The sequence below is a fragment of the Muntiacus reevesi genome, chromosome 12 (assembly GCF_963930625.1).
Source record: "Muntiacus reevesi chromosome 12, mMunRee1.1, whole genome shotgun sequence".
Lineage (NCBI taxonomy): Eukaryota > Metazoa > Chordata > Mammalia > Artiodactyla > Cervidae > Muntiacus > Muntiacus reevesi.
The window spans coordinates 16,834,496-16,849,533 of record NC_089260.1 but is presented as its reverse complement, the minus strand read 5'-3'; the positions used below and the strand labels follow the sequence as shown (position 1 = coordinate 16,849,533).

General features: G+C 38.9%; 1 protein-coding gene across 1 annotated transcript in view; it reads right to left on the bottom strand.

Annotated features, from left to right (window-relative positions):
- Positions 1 to 15,038, bottom strand: part of POLR2K (RNA polymerase II, I and III subunit K) — a 185,648-nt gene that overhangs the window by 81,635 nt on the left and 88,975 nt on the right. The window lies entirely within an intron of this gene.

Genomic DNA, 15,038 nt, shown 5'->3' with positions numbered 1-15,038 from the left:
TGAGGGGATTCTACATTCTAGTCTCAGCCCAGAGAGCGGCATCTGCTGAAGTTCTCAACAAACAGTGCTTGAAAGTATCCTTTCTTCATGTCATAGACCTACCTTCCTTCAGAAAGAAGCTGCTTTCTTCATACACAGAATTTCTTTTTTTTTTAAGTAGATTGGTTGGAAAGTAAATAGGTCTGTTACTAAATTATGAAGAGAGAAGCTTTATAAATCCTCATCTTAAAAGTAAAAAGAGCTTAACTTTGAAGAGATCCTACCCTGGCGACATTAGGTTATGAAACTACAGTCAGTTAAATTCAAGCTAATAATTGTAGGGAAACACTTTGTATTCTTACAACCTCTATAAAATACATAGATGGTTTTTCTGTTTTCCTGTTACATAGTTAATACGTCACACAAGTAATATGTATGAATATGTTGACACCCTTCTTGACAGTTCATAAAAGACTAAAGATTAAATGGAAAGCTAAATGATCTTAGGAGGAATACAGCAAAAGCAATGCTGCGTCAGGAGGCCTGTGCGTGCAGCTTGCCCCATCCCCTCTCCTGGGTGTACCCAGCCAGTACCACCTCAGCCTCATTTTAAAAGTGGTCTAAACTTTTCAGTTGACTTCAGAAGTTCCTTCAAACTTGGGTCAGTTAAAGACCAAATGAGATTCCCCTGGAGCTCAACCTTGGGCTACCATAGCATGAGAGAATACTCCAGAATTAAGACAGGACTTAACTCCAATATTCTTGCCTGGAGAATTCCATGGACAGAGGACCCTGGTGGGCTACAGTCAATGGGGTCATAAAGAGTCGGACATGATTGAGTGCTAACACTTTCACTTTTTCACTTAATTCATCAGAATCTTTTAAAAACCGTAAATTTATACCTCACTTCTCTAAGGCTTGTGGGGAAAATCACGTCATAGTGAGAGAATATGCTGATTATGATCATATATACTGGTCACTGTGTGTGCTACCAGTTTACCTGAATTCTCTTACATGTGCAAATTAGCTTTTTCTGTTAAATTTACGCAATTCATTCTTTTGCTAGAAATCAGGTTAATTTGTAAATATGAAAGATTTTCCATAGCATATTCTCCAGTTAAATACAAATTTTGGAAAGGTTCCTCATGATGATGGAGAAAAAAGACTCCAATCTCACCTCCTCCCACAGGTACACCACAATTACAACTATTTACATAGTAACTGTCTATGGAAACCACCTAAAGACTAGCAGAAAAGAGACTCTACAGCTAAAGATATAAAGAAGGAGCCACAACAAGATGCATAGGAGTGGGAGAGACTGGTATAGTCTGGACTCACACCCCCAAGTCCTTGACCCCAAATGAGAAGAATATCACACATGCAGAGGTCTTCCCAAGGAGCCAGGGGGTCTGAGCCCATGCTGGGTTCCTAGTCTGGGAGTTCTGCACTGGAAAGATGAGCCCCCAGGACATCAGGTCAGGGATTTAAAAACAGGCTAAAAAACTGAGCTTACCTTTCTGAAAAACTGGGCTTACCTTTGAGAGCTGGGGGATGGGGTGGGATGGGGCGCTCCTACAGGGCACGTGCAAAATCTCAGCATACTCCAAGTCCCAGAACAGAGGGAGAAATTCTAAAGGAGCCCAGGTCAGACCCACTCGCTTTTGCAAGGTGAACAAAATCATCTACCATGTGAAAAGGCAGCCTACTGAATATCAAGTATCAAATCAAATTCTTACCAATATAAAAAAATTCCATTTAAAAGATTGGCAGAGGACCTGAATGAAGATTTTTCCAGAAAAGACATACAGCTGGCCAAAAAGCATGTGAAAATATGCTCAATATCACTAATTAAGGAAATGCAAATTAAAAACACAAGGAGATATCACCTCACACCTATCAGAATGGCTGTTATCAAAAAACAAGTATTGGCAAGGATGTGGATAAAAGGGAACCCTCCTGTACTGTTGGTGAGAATGTAAATTGGTAGAATCGCAATGGAAAACAGTACAGAGGCCCCTCAAAAAATTGGAAATGGAATTACCAAATGATCCAGCAATTCCACTTCTGGGTATTTTTCTAAAGAAACCAAAAACACTTCAGATGTATGCACCCCTGTGTTCATAGCAGCATTATTTACAGTAGTCAAGATGTGAAAACAACCCAAGTGTCCATTAGTAGGTAAATGGATAGAGAAGATGTGATATGTGGATATATGTCTGTGTATATTTGGGTATAGATACCTCTGTGTGTGTGTGTGTGTGTGTGTGTGTGTGTGTGTGTGTGTATGTGTATGGAATATTAGCCATAAAAGTGAAATTGTGTCATTTGCAACAACTTGATATACAGAGTATTATGCTAAGTGAAATAAGTCAAAAGACAAATACAGTTTCATTTGTATGTGAAAACTAAGAAAACAGACTCATTGATACAGAGAGCAAATCGGTGGTTGCCAGATTTTGAGGAAGAAGGATGGTTTGGGCAAAACAGGTGGTGAGGATTAAGAGAGACAAACTTCTAGTCGTAAAATAAATAAGCCCTAGAGATGTAATATACATCATAAAGAATATGGTCAATACTATTATAACAACTATGGAGAGAGATCGTTACTAGGTTCATCATAGTGATGATTTTGTAGTGTATGTAAATGTCAAAACACTATACAGTACACCTGAAACATGATATTGTATGTAGACTATATTTCAATTAGAAAATAAAAAATAAAGGATTACCAAAGGGTAAGATATATGTTGAAAACCATCAGAGCTATTAATTCATACATAACATGAGCGAAATACCTAAACTTCTATCATTTTGCCAATTTTAGAGTCAGTTAAGATTCTCGGAGGTACATTTTATATGGCTCTTTTAATGGGCTTGTTTCATTTATTTCTCTTAAGTATAAAGCCATTATTTACATATTGGTTGTTTCTGGAAGCCCAAAATAGTATTCTAAATCTGGGGAGAGTTATAGTATTTTAGTAACCATCATTTAGCAGATAAATAGTGAAGGGGAGTTTGCAGTGTATACATTTAGTTCAAATGGAGTCACTACATTTCCTATGCCAATCAGAATGTTTGTGACTTCTGCCAATTTATTTATTCATTTATTCAACAAAGAAAGTATATCTGGAGAATATAGCATTATACCAAATAACCAGATTCTCTGATTTCAGCAAGCTTATAGTCAGGAAAGTGGCATAAATAATAAACATACACACATACATTAAAATATTGTCAGATGATGGACGTTATGAAAACGGAGTTGGGGGAAAGTGACTGGAAGTATTGGGTGTGCCGTTTTATACAAGGCAAATTGGAAAGAAGTCTTCTTAGGTGACACTTGTGCAAAGATTTTTTTAAAAGTAAGGGACAAACTATGAAGACAGACCTATTGAATGAGCATTCTAGAAGGAAATCTTCCCCCAGGTGAGTTAATGGACAATTTAGGCAGTAAAAGTTAACGTCAGTTCAGTTCAGTTGCTCAGTCATGTCTGACTTTGCAACCCCATGGACTGCAGCACGCCAGGCCGCCTTGTCCATCACCAACTCCCGGAGTTTACTCAAACACATGTCCATCGAGTCGGTGATGCCATCCAACCATCTCATCCTCTGTCATCCCCTTCTCCTCCCACCTTTCCCAGCATCAGGGTCTTTCCAAATGAGTCACTTCTTTGTATCAGGTGGCCGAAATATTGGAGTTTCAGCTTCAACATCAGTCCTTCCAATGAAAACCCAGGATTGATCTCCTTTACATTTATGTAAACATTTTAGAATAAGCATGTTGCATTCCACCAGTTTTGTTTGGGATTGCATTGAATCTATAATTATCCCTCTAGAGATCTTTCACATCTTTTCTTAAATCTTATCCCCAGGTATTTAATTTTTTTAGATACCATTTTCTGTTTGTTTCAGTTCAGTTCACTCAGTCATGTCCACTCTTTGCGACCCCATGGACTGCAGCACACCAGGCCTCCCTGTCCATCACAAACTCCCAGAGCCTACTCAAACTCATGTCCATCACGTCAGTGATGCCATCCAACCATCTCATCCTGTGTTGTCCCCTTCTCCCACCTTCAATCTTTCCTAGCACCAGGGTCTTTTCCAGTGAGTCGGTTCTTCTCATCAGGTGGCCAAAGTACTGGAGTTTCAGCTTCAGCATCAGTCCTTCCAGTGAATATCCAGGACTGATTTCCTTTAGGATGGACTGGTTGGATCTCCTTGTAGTCTGTTTGTTAGTGTATAGAACCACAGCTAATTTTTATGTAATGATTTTGCTTCTTTTATCTCTAGAGTCTTTGAGATTTATTTATACACAATCTTCATCTGTGAATTTTTTTTATTTGAAAAACACTTTTACAGTGCTTTGAAGTGTCTTGAACAGTTTCTATGTACTTCTAAAATATTCTTCCTTACTCTTTGGAACAACCCTGTGAAGGAGATACTCATTATCCCCGTTTTACAGATGAGGAAACTGAGATACAGAGTTATTAAATGCTTTACCCAGAATTACATAGTTGGTAAGTGGCAGAACAAGGATTCATATCTTTCTCTTTGATCATCACATCATATATTTTTCTTTCTGGCCGTTTGCACTGGCTAGGACTTCAAGTGTATAAAGTTAAAGAGCAGTGGTTTTAGGACATTGTTAGCTTGTTAATCTCAAAGGGAAACCCTTCAATATTTCAACCATTATGATATTTATGTTTCAGTTACATTTGTAAATATATTTATAGATATCCTTTATCAAATTTATTAAATTCTTTTAGTTGCCAAGAGTTTTTACCTTTGGAAATATGTTACTGGCTGCTATTTTGCGGGGGGAGGACCACCTATCATATAATTGTGGTTTATTCCTTTAATGTTTTTAACATAGTGAATTTGACTCTTCAAGTAGTAAACCAGCCTCCTGGGATAAACTTCAATATCAGAGTATGTAAGACTGAAATTATGTCTTCTGTGAATGTTTGGTAGAAATTACTATTAAACCTGGCTGGAGCTTCTGAATTGTTTTTCAATACCATGGTTTTAGGGTTAGCAAGCAGTTCCTTTTCACTTATGAGCAGCACGGCATGGCAAGTTCGTTCCTCTTTGAGAGTTTACTGATCCTAGAACATAGAGATTCACAGTTGTCTGGTGTCAACATAGTCCTGATTTTATTGTTTTTCTTCCCGCTTCTTGCCTAATAATATTGGAGCACCTGTTTCTGCTACCTTTTATCCTGCATGGAGAAGGTAAAACTTAGATATTTCACAACCCCATGTGTACCAGGTACCTCCAAATTCTGAATTCAGGATACTAAGAAAACAGAAACCTTTAAAAGAAAGAAACTGTAGGCTCTCGAGGGCAAGAATCCTGTCTTTACTTTTTCCTATGTGTACTTAATAAGTACTCCATCTATGAAGAGGGCATTGAGGCTGCTACAACAGAACAGAACAACAGTAAAGGCATGAGCGTGTGGACTGAAGCCTCAGAGTTGGTGGCTCACTTCATGAAGTTGGCTGCTAGAATAAATTTTGAAACAAGACAGTGGCAGTCACTTTTAACAAGGTTGACCAAATAGGTTCATGGGGTTCTCAAGGCAACAAAGGTCTGTATAGTCAAAGCTATGGTTTTTCCAGCAGCCTTGTCATGGATGTGAGCCGGGCCATGAGGAAGGCCAAGTGTCAAAGTATTGATGCTTTTGAACTGTGGTGCTGGAGAACACTCTTGAGAGTCCCTTGGACTGCAAGGAGATCAAACCAGTCAATGCTAAAGGAATTCAACCCTAAACATTCATTGGAAGGACCGATGGCTGAAGCTAAAACTCCAATACTTTGGCCACTTGATGAAAACAGCCAACTCATTGCGAAAGATCCCGATGCTGGGAAAGATTGGGGGCAGGAAGACAAGGGGGTGACAGAGGATGAGATGGTTGGATGGCATCACCAACTCAATGGGCATGAGTTTGAGCAAGCTCCGAAAGATAGTGAAAGATAGGGAAGCCTGTTGTGCTGCAGTCTGTGAGGTCACAAAGAGTTGGACACGGCTTAGCAACTGAACCACCACCACCAAATAGGTTAATTAATAAAGATTCTAGGGTGTATGGCAACCACCAGAACATCCTTTCTCAGGGTCAGTATAGCCCAGACATTTTTGTTTTCAGGGGCTTTTTGTTTTTCCATTTAAGGAAAATGCAATACATTCAGCTAAATAAAGAGACCACTGTGGCTTTAGAGGTAAGGTGTGAACTGATGTTTTAGAGACAAGTACTACTGAGAGTTTTTCGGCTTCCCACGTGGCCCTAGTGGTAAAGAATCTGCCTGCCAATGCTGGAGATGCAAGATCCTCAGGTTCAATCCCTGGGTTGGAGACATCTGATGAAGAAGGAAATGGTAACCCCCTCCGGCATTCTTGCCTGGAAAATTCCATGGGCGGAGAAGCCTGGCGGGCTACAGTCCATGGGGTCCCAAAGAACTGGACATGACTGAGCACAATAACTGAACTGAACTGAGCACATATCACTGTTGAGAGGGTTGAAATAAAATGCGCACAGATTTTCTTTTCCCTTTTTCCTTTCTTCCTCTTTCTTTTCTCTGCTCCTCTTCCCACATTACCTTCCCACATCACCACTTCAATGACTAAGTTACGTGTGATAGCATAGCTTTCTTCACATTTATATAATCTCATACAGTGCATATATGTATGGAATATTGTGATTTTCTCAGTATCTTACAGAAATCAGTCCAAGTCAAGGGCTAAAGCTCCAGCTCCTTCTTTCTGATGGCTAAATTCATGGGTATTCACTGTGTGTCTCTTTTATTTTCCTCTCTGCAAGAATCAGCCTCATCCATAAGCCCTTGTTTCCTGGTACTTTGGAATATGGCAGATGGATTCATAGAAATCAAGTAGCTATGTTAAAAGTATATGTATTTTTAATTTTAATAGGATTATCAGACTGCCTTCCCCAGAAGGCTGTCACAATTTCCAATTCCACTAACAATACATGAATCCCCTTTCTGCTGTATTTCACAACAATAGATATTAGGAGCTTCATGGTTTTTGCAAGGATGTTTGATATAAAGTAGTATCTATTGCTTGATTTTTCATATCCCTATAAATTTGTACATCTTCTTGTGTGACCTTCTTTTTACTAAAGGGGAAGGGAATAGTGGTATTAAATTTGCAGTTATCTAAATTGACTTTAATATTTATTTTTTGCCTATTTTTTGAGTTGTTTTCTCATTGTCAGTTTGAAAGATATCTTTATTGCAATAAAAAATATGTATTATAGTTATCATAATAGCTATATATTACATATTGTAGCTATTAAGTTATATTTTTATTACATTTTCCCCCAAAGTTAGTATTTGATTATTGACTTTAAATTTTCTTGCTGTGCATTTTTATTCTGAAATTCTATCTAGAATATTTTTAAAGTTACAGAGAAGTTTCAAAGATAACTCAGAGGCTTCCCATACACTCTTTATTCATATATATATATATACATATATATATATTTGCCATATGATAGCTCTATTTTAAAATATGTCTAATAGTATATATTTCAGGCCTCTAGTCATGGATAAAGTCTTCCCCTCCTCCTAAATGATACTTCAGTTTAGTTCAGTTCAGTCGCTCAGTCGTGTCTGACTCTTTGCAACCCCATGGACTGCAGCACGCCAGGCCTCCCTATCCATCAACAACCTCATGTCCATTGAGTCAGTGATGCCATCCAACCATCTCATCCTCTTTCATCCCCTTCTCCTCTCACCTTCTATCTTTCCCAGCATCAGGGTCTTTTCCAATGTGTCAGTTCTTCACATCAGGTGGCCAAAGTATTGGAGTTTCAGCTTCAGCATCAGTCCTTCCAAAGAATATTCAGGGCTGATCTCCTTTAGGATGGACTGGTTGGGTCTCCTTGCAGTCGAAGGACTCTCAAGAGCCTGCTCCAACACCACATTTCAAAAGCATCAATTCTTTGGTGCTCAGCTTTCTTACAGTCCTAATTTCTTGTGATTAATTTTTAAAATTTGCCTTAATCACTGTTATTAATATATAATCTATTGTTTCCTAGTGATCTGAATACTGTTTTTATGATGGAATTTCTAGATTTCCACCAAAAAGCCTCCTAGGACTTTTATTGTGATTCCATTGAATCTGTAGGTCAGTTGGGGGGAAATTAGTATCTTAATGATATTGACTCTTCTTATCCATGAACAACACATTTTATCTATTTATTTAGTTTTTAAAATTTTTCTTTAAACAGTGCTTTTTAGTTTTTAGAGTGATCTTTTAAGAAAATCTCAATTTCTAATTATTCATCAATAATATATAGACATACTTTGTTTTATTGCACTTTGTTTTATTTTGCTTTGAAGATACAGTGTTTTTACAACTTTGAAATTTTGTGGCAGATAATGGTTAGCATTTTTTTTTAGCAATGAAGTATTTTTTAATCTATTTTTAATTGAAGGATAATTGCTTTACAGTATTGCATTGGTTTCTACCAGACATCAACATGAATCAGCCATAGGTATACACATGTCCCCTCCCACTTGAACATTCCCTCCACCTCCCTCCCCATACCACCCCTCTAGGTTATCACCAAGCCCCAGTTTGAGTTCCCTGAGTCATATAGCAAATTCCCATTGGGTATCTATTTTACATATGGATGAAGTATTTTTTAATTAAGATATGTACACTTTTTTAAACATAATGCTACTACATACTTAATAGACTACAGTATATTATAAATGTAACTTTTGAGCACACTCAGGGATATAGTGAGGACAGGGGATCCTGGGGTGCTACAGGTCATGGGGTCACAAAGAGTCGGACACGACTTAGCCGCTGGACAGCAACAACTTTCATGTGCACTGGGAAACCCCAAATTCATACGACTCACTTTATTGTGATACTCACTTTACTGAAGTGGTCTGGAACAAAACCTGCAATATCTCCAAAGTTGCTTGTATAGAAACACAATAGGTTTTTGTAGATTGATCTTGAATCCTACAAATTTGTAAGTCATTTACTAATTCTAATAACTTTTTGGCAGATTCTGCAGGATTTTTTTACATAAACAATCATGTCTACAAATAAAGACAGTTTTATTTCTTCCTTTCCTCTTTTCCAATCTGGAAGCCTTTAGTAACTTATTTTTTGCCTTATTTCACGGGCTTCCACCTCCAATACAACATTAAATGGGAAGGTTAAGGTTAGAGTCGGACACGACTGAGCGACTTCACTTTCACTTTCCACTTTCATGCACTGGAGAAGGAAATGGCAGCCCACTCCAGTGTTCTTGCCTGGAGAATCCCAGGGACGGGGGAGCGTGGTGGGCTGCCACCTATGGGGTCACACAGAGTCGGACACGACTGAAGCGACTTAGCAGCAGCAGCAGCAGACATCCTTACATTGTTTCCAGTTGTAGCACAGAAGTATTTAGTCTTTCACTCATCCTTAGCTTTCAGTCCTTCTGGTAAAATCTTTTTCTTTTTTTAATTTATTTATTTTAATTGGAGGCTAATTACTTTACAATATTGCAGTGGTTTTTGCCATACACTGACATGAATCAGCCATGGGTGTACATGTGTTCCCCATCCTGAACCCCCCTCCCCCCCCTCCATATCCTATCCCTCAGGGTCATCCCAGTGCACCAGCCCTGAACACTTGTCTCATGCATTGAACCTGGACTGGCGATCTATTTCACATATGATAATATACATGTTTCAATGCTATTCTCTCAAATCATCCCACCCTCACCTTCTCCCACAGAGTCCAAAAGTCTGTTCTTTACATCTGTGTCTCTTTTGCTGTCTCACATATAGGGTCATCATTACCATCTTTCTAAACTCCATATATATGTGTTAGTATACTGTATTGGTCTTTATCTTTCTGGCTTACTTCACTCTGTATAATGGGCTCCAGTTTCATCCATCTCATTAGAACTGATTCAAATGCATTCTTTTTAATGGTTGAGTAATATTCCATGGTGTATATGTATCACAGCTTTCTTATCCATTCGTCTGCTGATGGGCATCTAGGTTGCTTCCATGTCCTGGCTATTATAAACAGTGCTGCGATGAACATTGGGGTGCACGTGTCTCTTTCAGATCTGGTTTCCTCAGTGTGTATGCCCAGGAGTGGGATTGCTGGGTCACATGGGAGTTTTATTTCCAGTTTTTAAAGAAATCTCCACACTGTTCTCCATAGTGGCTGTACTAGTTTGCATTCCCACCAACAGTGTAGCACCCTCTCCAGCACCCTCTCCAGCATTAATTGCTTGTAGACTTTTGGATAGCAGCCATTCTGACTGGCGTGAGATGGTACCTCATTGAGGTTTTAATTTGCATTTCTCTGATAATGAGTGATGTTGAGCATCTTTTCCTGTGTTTGTGAGCCATCTGTATGTCTTCTTTGGAGAAATGTCTGTTTAGTTCTTTGACCCACTTTTTTTTTGTTTTTTGGCCCACTTATTGATTGGGTCGTTTATTTTTCTGGAATTGAGCTATATGAGCTGCTTGTATATTTTTGAGATTAACTTTTTGTCAGTTGCTTTGTATGCTACTATTTTCTCCCATTCTGAGGGCTGTCTTTTCACCTTGCTTATAGTTTCCTTTCTTGTGCAAAAGCTTTGAAGTTTAATTAGGTCCTGTTTGTTTATTTTTGCTTTTATTTCCATTACTCTGGGAGGTGGGTCCTAGAGGATCCTGCTATGATTTATGTCAGAGAGTGTTTTGCCTATGTTTTCCTCTAGGAGTTTTATAGTTTCTGGTCTTACATTTATATCTTTAATCCATTTTGAGTTTATTTTTGTATATGGTGTTAGCTGGTAAATTCTTGACGTGCTTAAAGGGGTGAGCTTAGTAAGTTAGTGTCTGAATTAGATGGTTTGTGCTTCCCCCCCCCCCTCAATTTTTAAAATTGAGATATAGTTAGTTCATATATGAAATGGAAAAAAAAATAGCAAACCAAATCAGTTTGGCTTGTACATCTCCTGTCTGGTTCTGCTCACCATGCTGTGAAGCATCCCTGCAGTGGTCAAGTTGCTGAGTTTCCAGTGCCTGTGCCACTGGGGACGTCTACAGTAAAGTAATTCAGTCAGACTGAGCGCTTCCTTCTCATCAACCCAAGTCAACATGAAAACACAGCTTAGACTTTACCTCTTACTAAAAGTGTTCTTGATTAACTTTGGCCCATTTAACAACTTTGACAGTGACTTGAACATCTTATCAATGCCTTTTTTTTCCTACTAGAGCCTCTTGAACTTGGTTTTATTTTCCGTTTCTTCCAAATTAGTCATAACCTCATTAAAAGCAGGAACTATCATTTTTAGGTATCCCCTACAATACTTTATTCTGAGGGTCACAACTAGTTTAGTTTACTCACAATGCTTCTGTATCTCATATTAATTAGTTATAACACACTTGGTTTCTAGGACACTGGGTGAATATGTCAACTTGCCTGAGAATCAGAAGAAATATTTTAAAATTTAGATTCCCAACCCCTTGAACTCTAAGATTCTGAAGCAAATATTCCAAGAACTACTGTTTGAGGAATATTTAGAGTGTCATCATAAACTTCTCAGTAACGGGAGCTTCTCTAATCTGAATTTTGGAAACCAGGGCATCTTAAAACTCCGGGAGTAAACTCTGGGAGTTGGTGATGGACAGGGAGGCCTGGCGTGCTGCAGTCCCTGGGGTCGCAAAGAGCTGGACACAATTGAGCAACTCAACTGAACTGCGGGCACCTTTTAGGGTAGCGTCGTCTAGGCTCATTCATTCAACATTTGCTAAGCTCCCACCAGCCTGTGCCAGATTCTGAATATATATCAGTGTTGGCTCACTCTCAAAACAGTAAAGGTTAGAAAAGGCATGTGCTATTACAGTAGGTTGTTAACCTCAACCTGTGGAGTAATCTCTTGGCTGTTGTGACATGACTGATTTCCAGCAGACGGCACCAGACTGCTTCTTTGGCTATCCTGTCTCTTTTGGCTGAGTTTTAATGTGTGTGGCTTATCCAGTGAGTAAATATAATGTGGTCTGTAAATATTTGACAAGAGCTGTATTATCCTTTTCTAACAACATAGATGAGACCATGATATGTATGGGAAGCAAGAAATTACACCACGAAAAGTAGGAGCAGGAACTTATGAAGTAACACCAGGCATTTTACAAGAACTTTGTAAACCTACAGCCCCGAGTGGTCGGAAGGTATCCGTCCTCGTTTTTTGCAGATGAGGAATCTAAAGTCTTCACGAGGCCTTCTCAGCCCCTGTAGAGAGGGAGAAGGCTGTGTGTGGAGGGCTGTGTGCCTGCTACTGCATACTCTGGCCTGGAAGTGATGGACTGCTTCTACCTCTAACCCTGTTGGCAGAAGTGATCACCTGGCTCTAACCCATCACAGAGAGGCTGAAAAGTACAGTGTTGTGTGTGCCCAGAGTGGGGAAGAAAACCAGGTACTGGTTAAGGGTGGTAATGCCTGACTAGGGAAGGAACCATTTGTATAATTAAAACTCTGATGTTTCTACCATTTCAAGTGCTTCCTGCTGTATTCCTTCAGGCTTATCACACAAAGCTCATGCTCCACTGGTCCTAAGATGAGACGCAGTTCCCTGAACAGGCTCAGTTATTTCACCCTTTCATTCAACACACACCATCAGCATGCATCTTAATGCCTTTGTGTCTCCTCTTTCCTCTGCCTGGTACATCGTTTATTCTCATCCAAATGGGCAAACTTGAGCTGCAACATGGCAACTCCTCAAAACCTTCCCTAACCCACGCACAGGCAGGGATGGGCATTCCTCTTGCTCTGAGTAGCCACCCTAAATACCTCAACTGGGGAACCAAAGCTGCTAATTTACATTCCACTGCCTCCCCTAAGCTGTAACTCGTAAAAGCGAGGCACCATACTCATTATTCTAGCCATATATGTAATACTTTCCATTACACAGCACAGTGCATATGAATTCAAAAGAAAGACTGTCCAGGTTTGAATCTTATACTGTTTGCTGCATTGGTAGTCCTTGTTAATTTACAAGGATTTAACTTTTCTGTCTTTAATTTTCTGTGTCGTGGTTTAGTCTATAACAGAGTTGTTAAACTAGACAACATGTGATAAACTAGGCAGAGTGTCTGGCCAAAAAGTGAAGCTAAAAATAAATATATGCAATTATTTTTAATTGAAAATATATTTGGTATGTAATAGTGTATGTTTAAAGTATAAAATACGTTACTTGATATGTTTATATACTACAATATGATTGTCATTGTACTGCTAATTCACACCTTTATCACATCACATCATTATCATTTCTCCTTTGTGGTAGGACTAATTAGTCTCTTAGCAAGTTTGATGTTTATAATACAATATTGTTATCTAAAATCACTATACTGTGTTCGATCCGGGACTTATTTACCTACTAGTTGTTACTTGGTACCTTAAACAGCATCTCTTCTATTCCCCACCCCTAGCCCCCTGATATGCACCAATCTACACTGTTTTTATGAATTCAGCTTTAAGATTCCACACATAAGTGATATCATACAGTATGTCTCTGACTTATGTCACTTAGTATTTTAGAATACCCTAAGGTCCATCCACGGAGGATCCTGGTGGACTGCAGTCCATGGGTCGCACAGAGTCGGACACGACTGAAGCCACTTAGCAGTAGCAGCAGCAAGGTCCATCCATGTCACAAATGGCAGGGTTTCCTTCATTCTCGTAGCAGAATAATATTCCTTTGTGTATATATATATTCCATATCTTCTCTACCATTCATCAGTTGATGAGCACTTTAGCCTATCAGTCTTATAAGTTTTTGATCTACTTTGAGTTAATTTTTCTGAGTGGAATAAGAGAAGTCCAATTTCTTTTTTCTGCATTTGTTTGTTCAGTTCTCCCAATACCCTTTGTTGAATAGCCTACCCTTTCCCCATTGGGTGTTTTTGGTTTCCTTGACTAATATCAGTTGGCATATATGTAGGGGTTTAATTTTGGGGTCTCTATTCTATTCTGGTGGTCTCTGTGTCTATTTCTATGCCAGTACCATGCTGTTTTAATTACTATGGTTTATGGTATAGTTTGAAATCAGAAAGTATGATGCCTCCAGCTTTCTCTTTGTAATTTCTCTTTCTCTTGTAATTGTCTTGATTGTTGGGGGCCTTTTGTGGTTCTAGACAAATTTGGGGGATTTTTTTTCTATTTCTGTGAAAAATGCCATTTGAATTTTGATAATGATTGCACTGAATCCCACAAAGATGGCTTTGGGATCTTTGTTAATTGTTTAATTATTAAAATTAATTTAAACAACATTAATTATTCCAATTCATGAGTGTGGGGATATCTTCCCATTTGTTTGTGTCACCTTTGGTTTCTTTCAACAAAATCTTGTAGTTTTAGTTGTACAGATCTTTCATTAAATTTATTTCTGGTATTTTGCTTTTGATGCTATTGTGCATCTGTGTGCTCAGTTGTGTCTGACTCTTCATGACCCTATGAACCATAGCCCACCAGGCTCCTCTGTCCATGGCATTCTCCAGGCAAGAATACTGGAGTGGGTTGCCATGCCTTCCTCTAGGGGATCTTCCCCACCCAGGGATCGAACCCACATCTCTCGTCTCCTGTATTAGCAGGCGGATTCTTCACTATTAGCGCCACCTGGGAAGCCCATTGTGAGTGGGATAGTTTTATTTTTCAGGTGTTTCGTTATCAGTGTATAAAAATGCAACTGATATCTATAATATGATTTTATATCCTGCAACTTAACTAAATTTGTTGATTAGTTCCAACTATTTTATTGGTTGAGACTTTGGGATTTTCTAAACTGTCATCCCTTGGTATCTGTGGGGGACTGATTTCTGGAACCCCCACCAATACCAAAATTCATGGATGCATAAGTCCCTTATTTAAAAATGGTGTAGTACAGTTGGCCCTCTCATGGATTCTGAATCTGTAGATCCAGTCAACCCAGACGTAAATCTGTGGATAGGGAGGGCCAACTGGATAGAAAATCAATTATCTGTCTACAAATAATGAACATTTTACTCCTTTCTTCCAATTTGGATGCATTTTCTTTC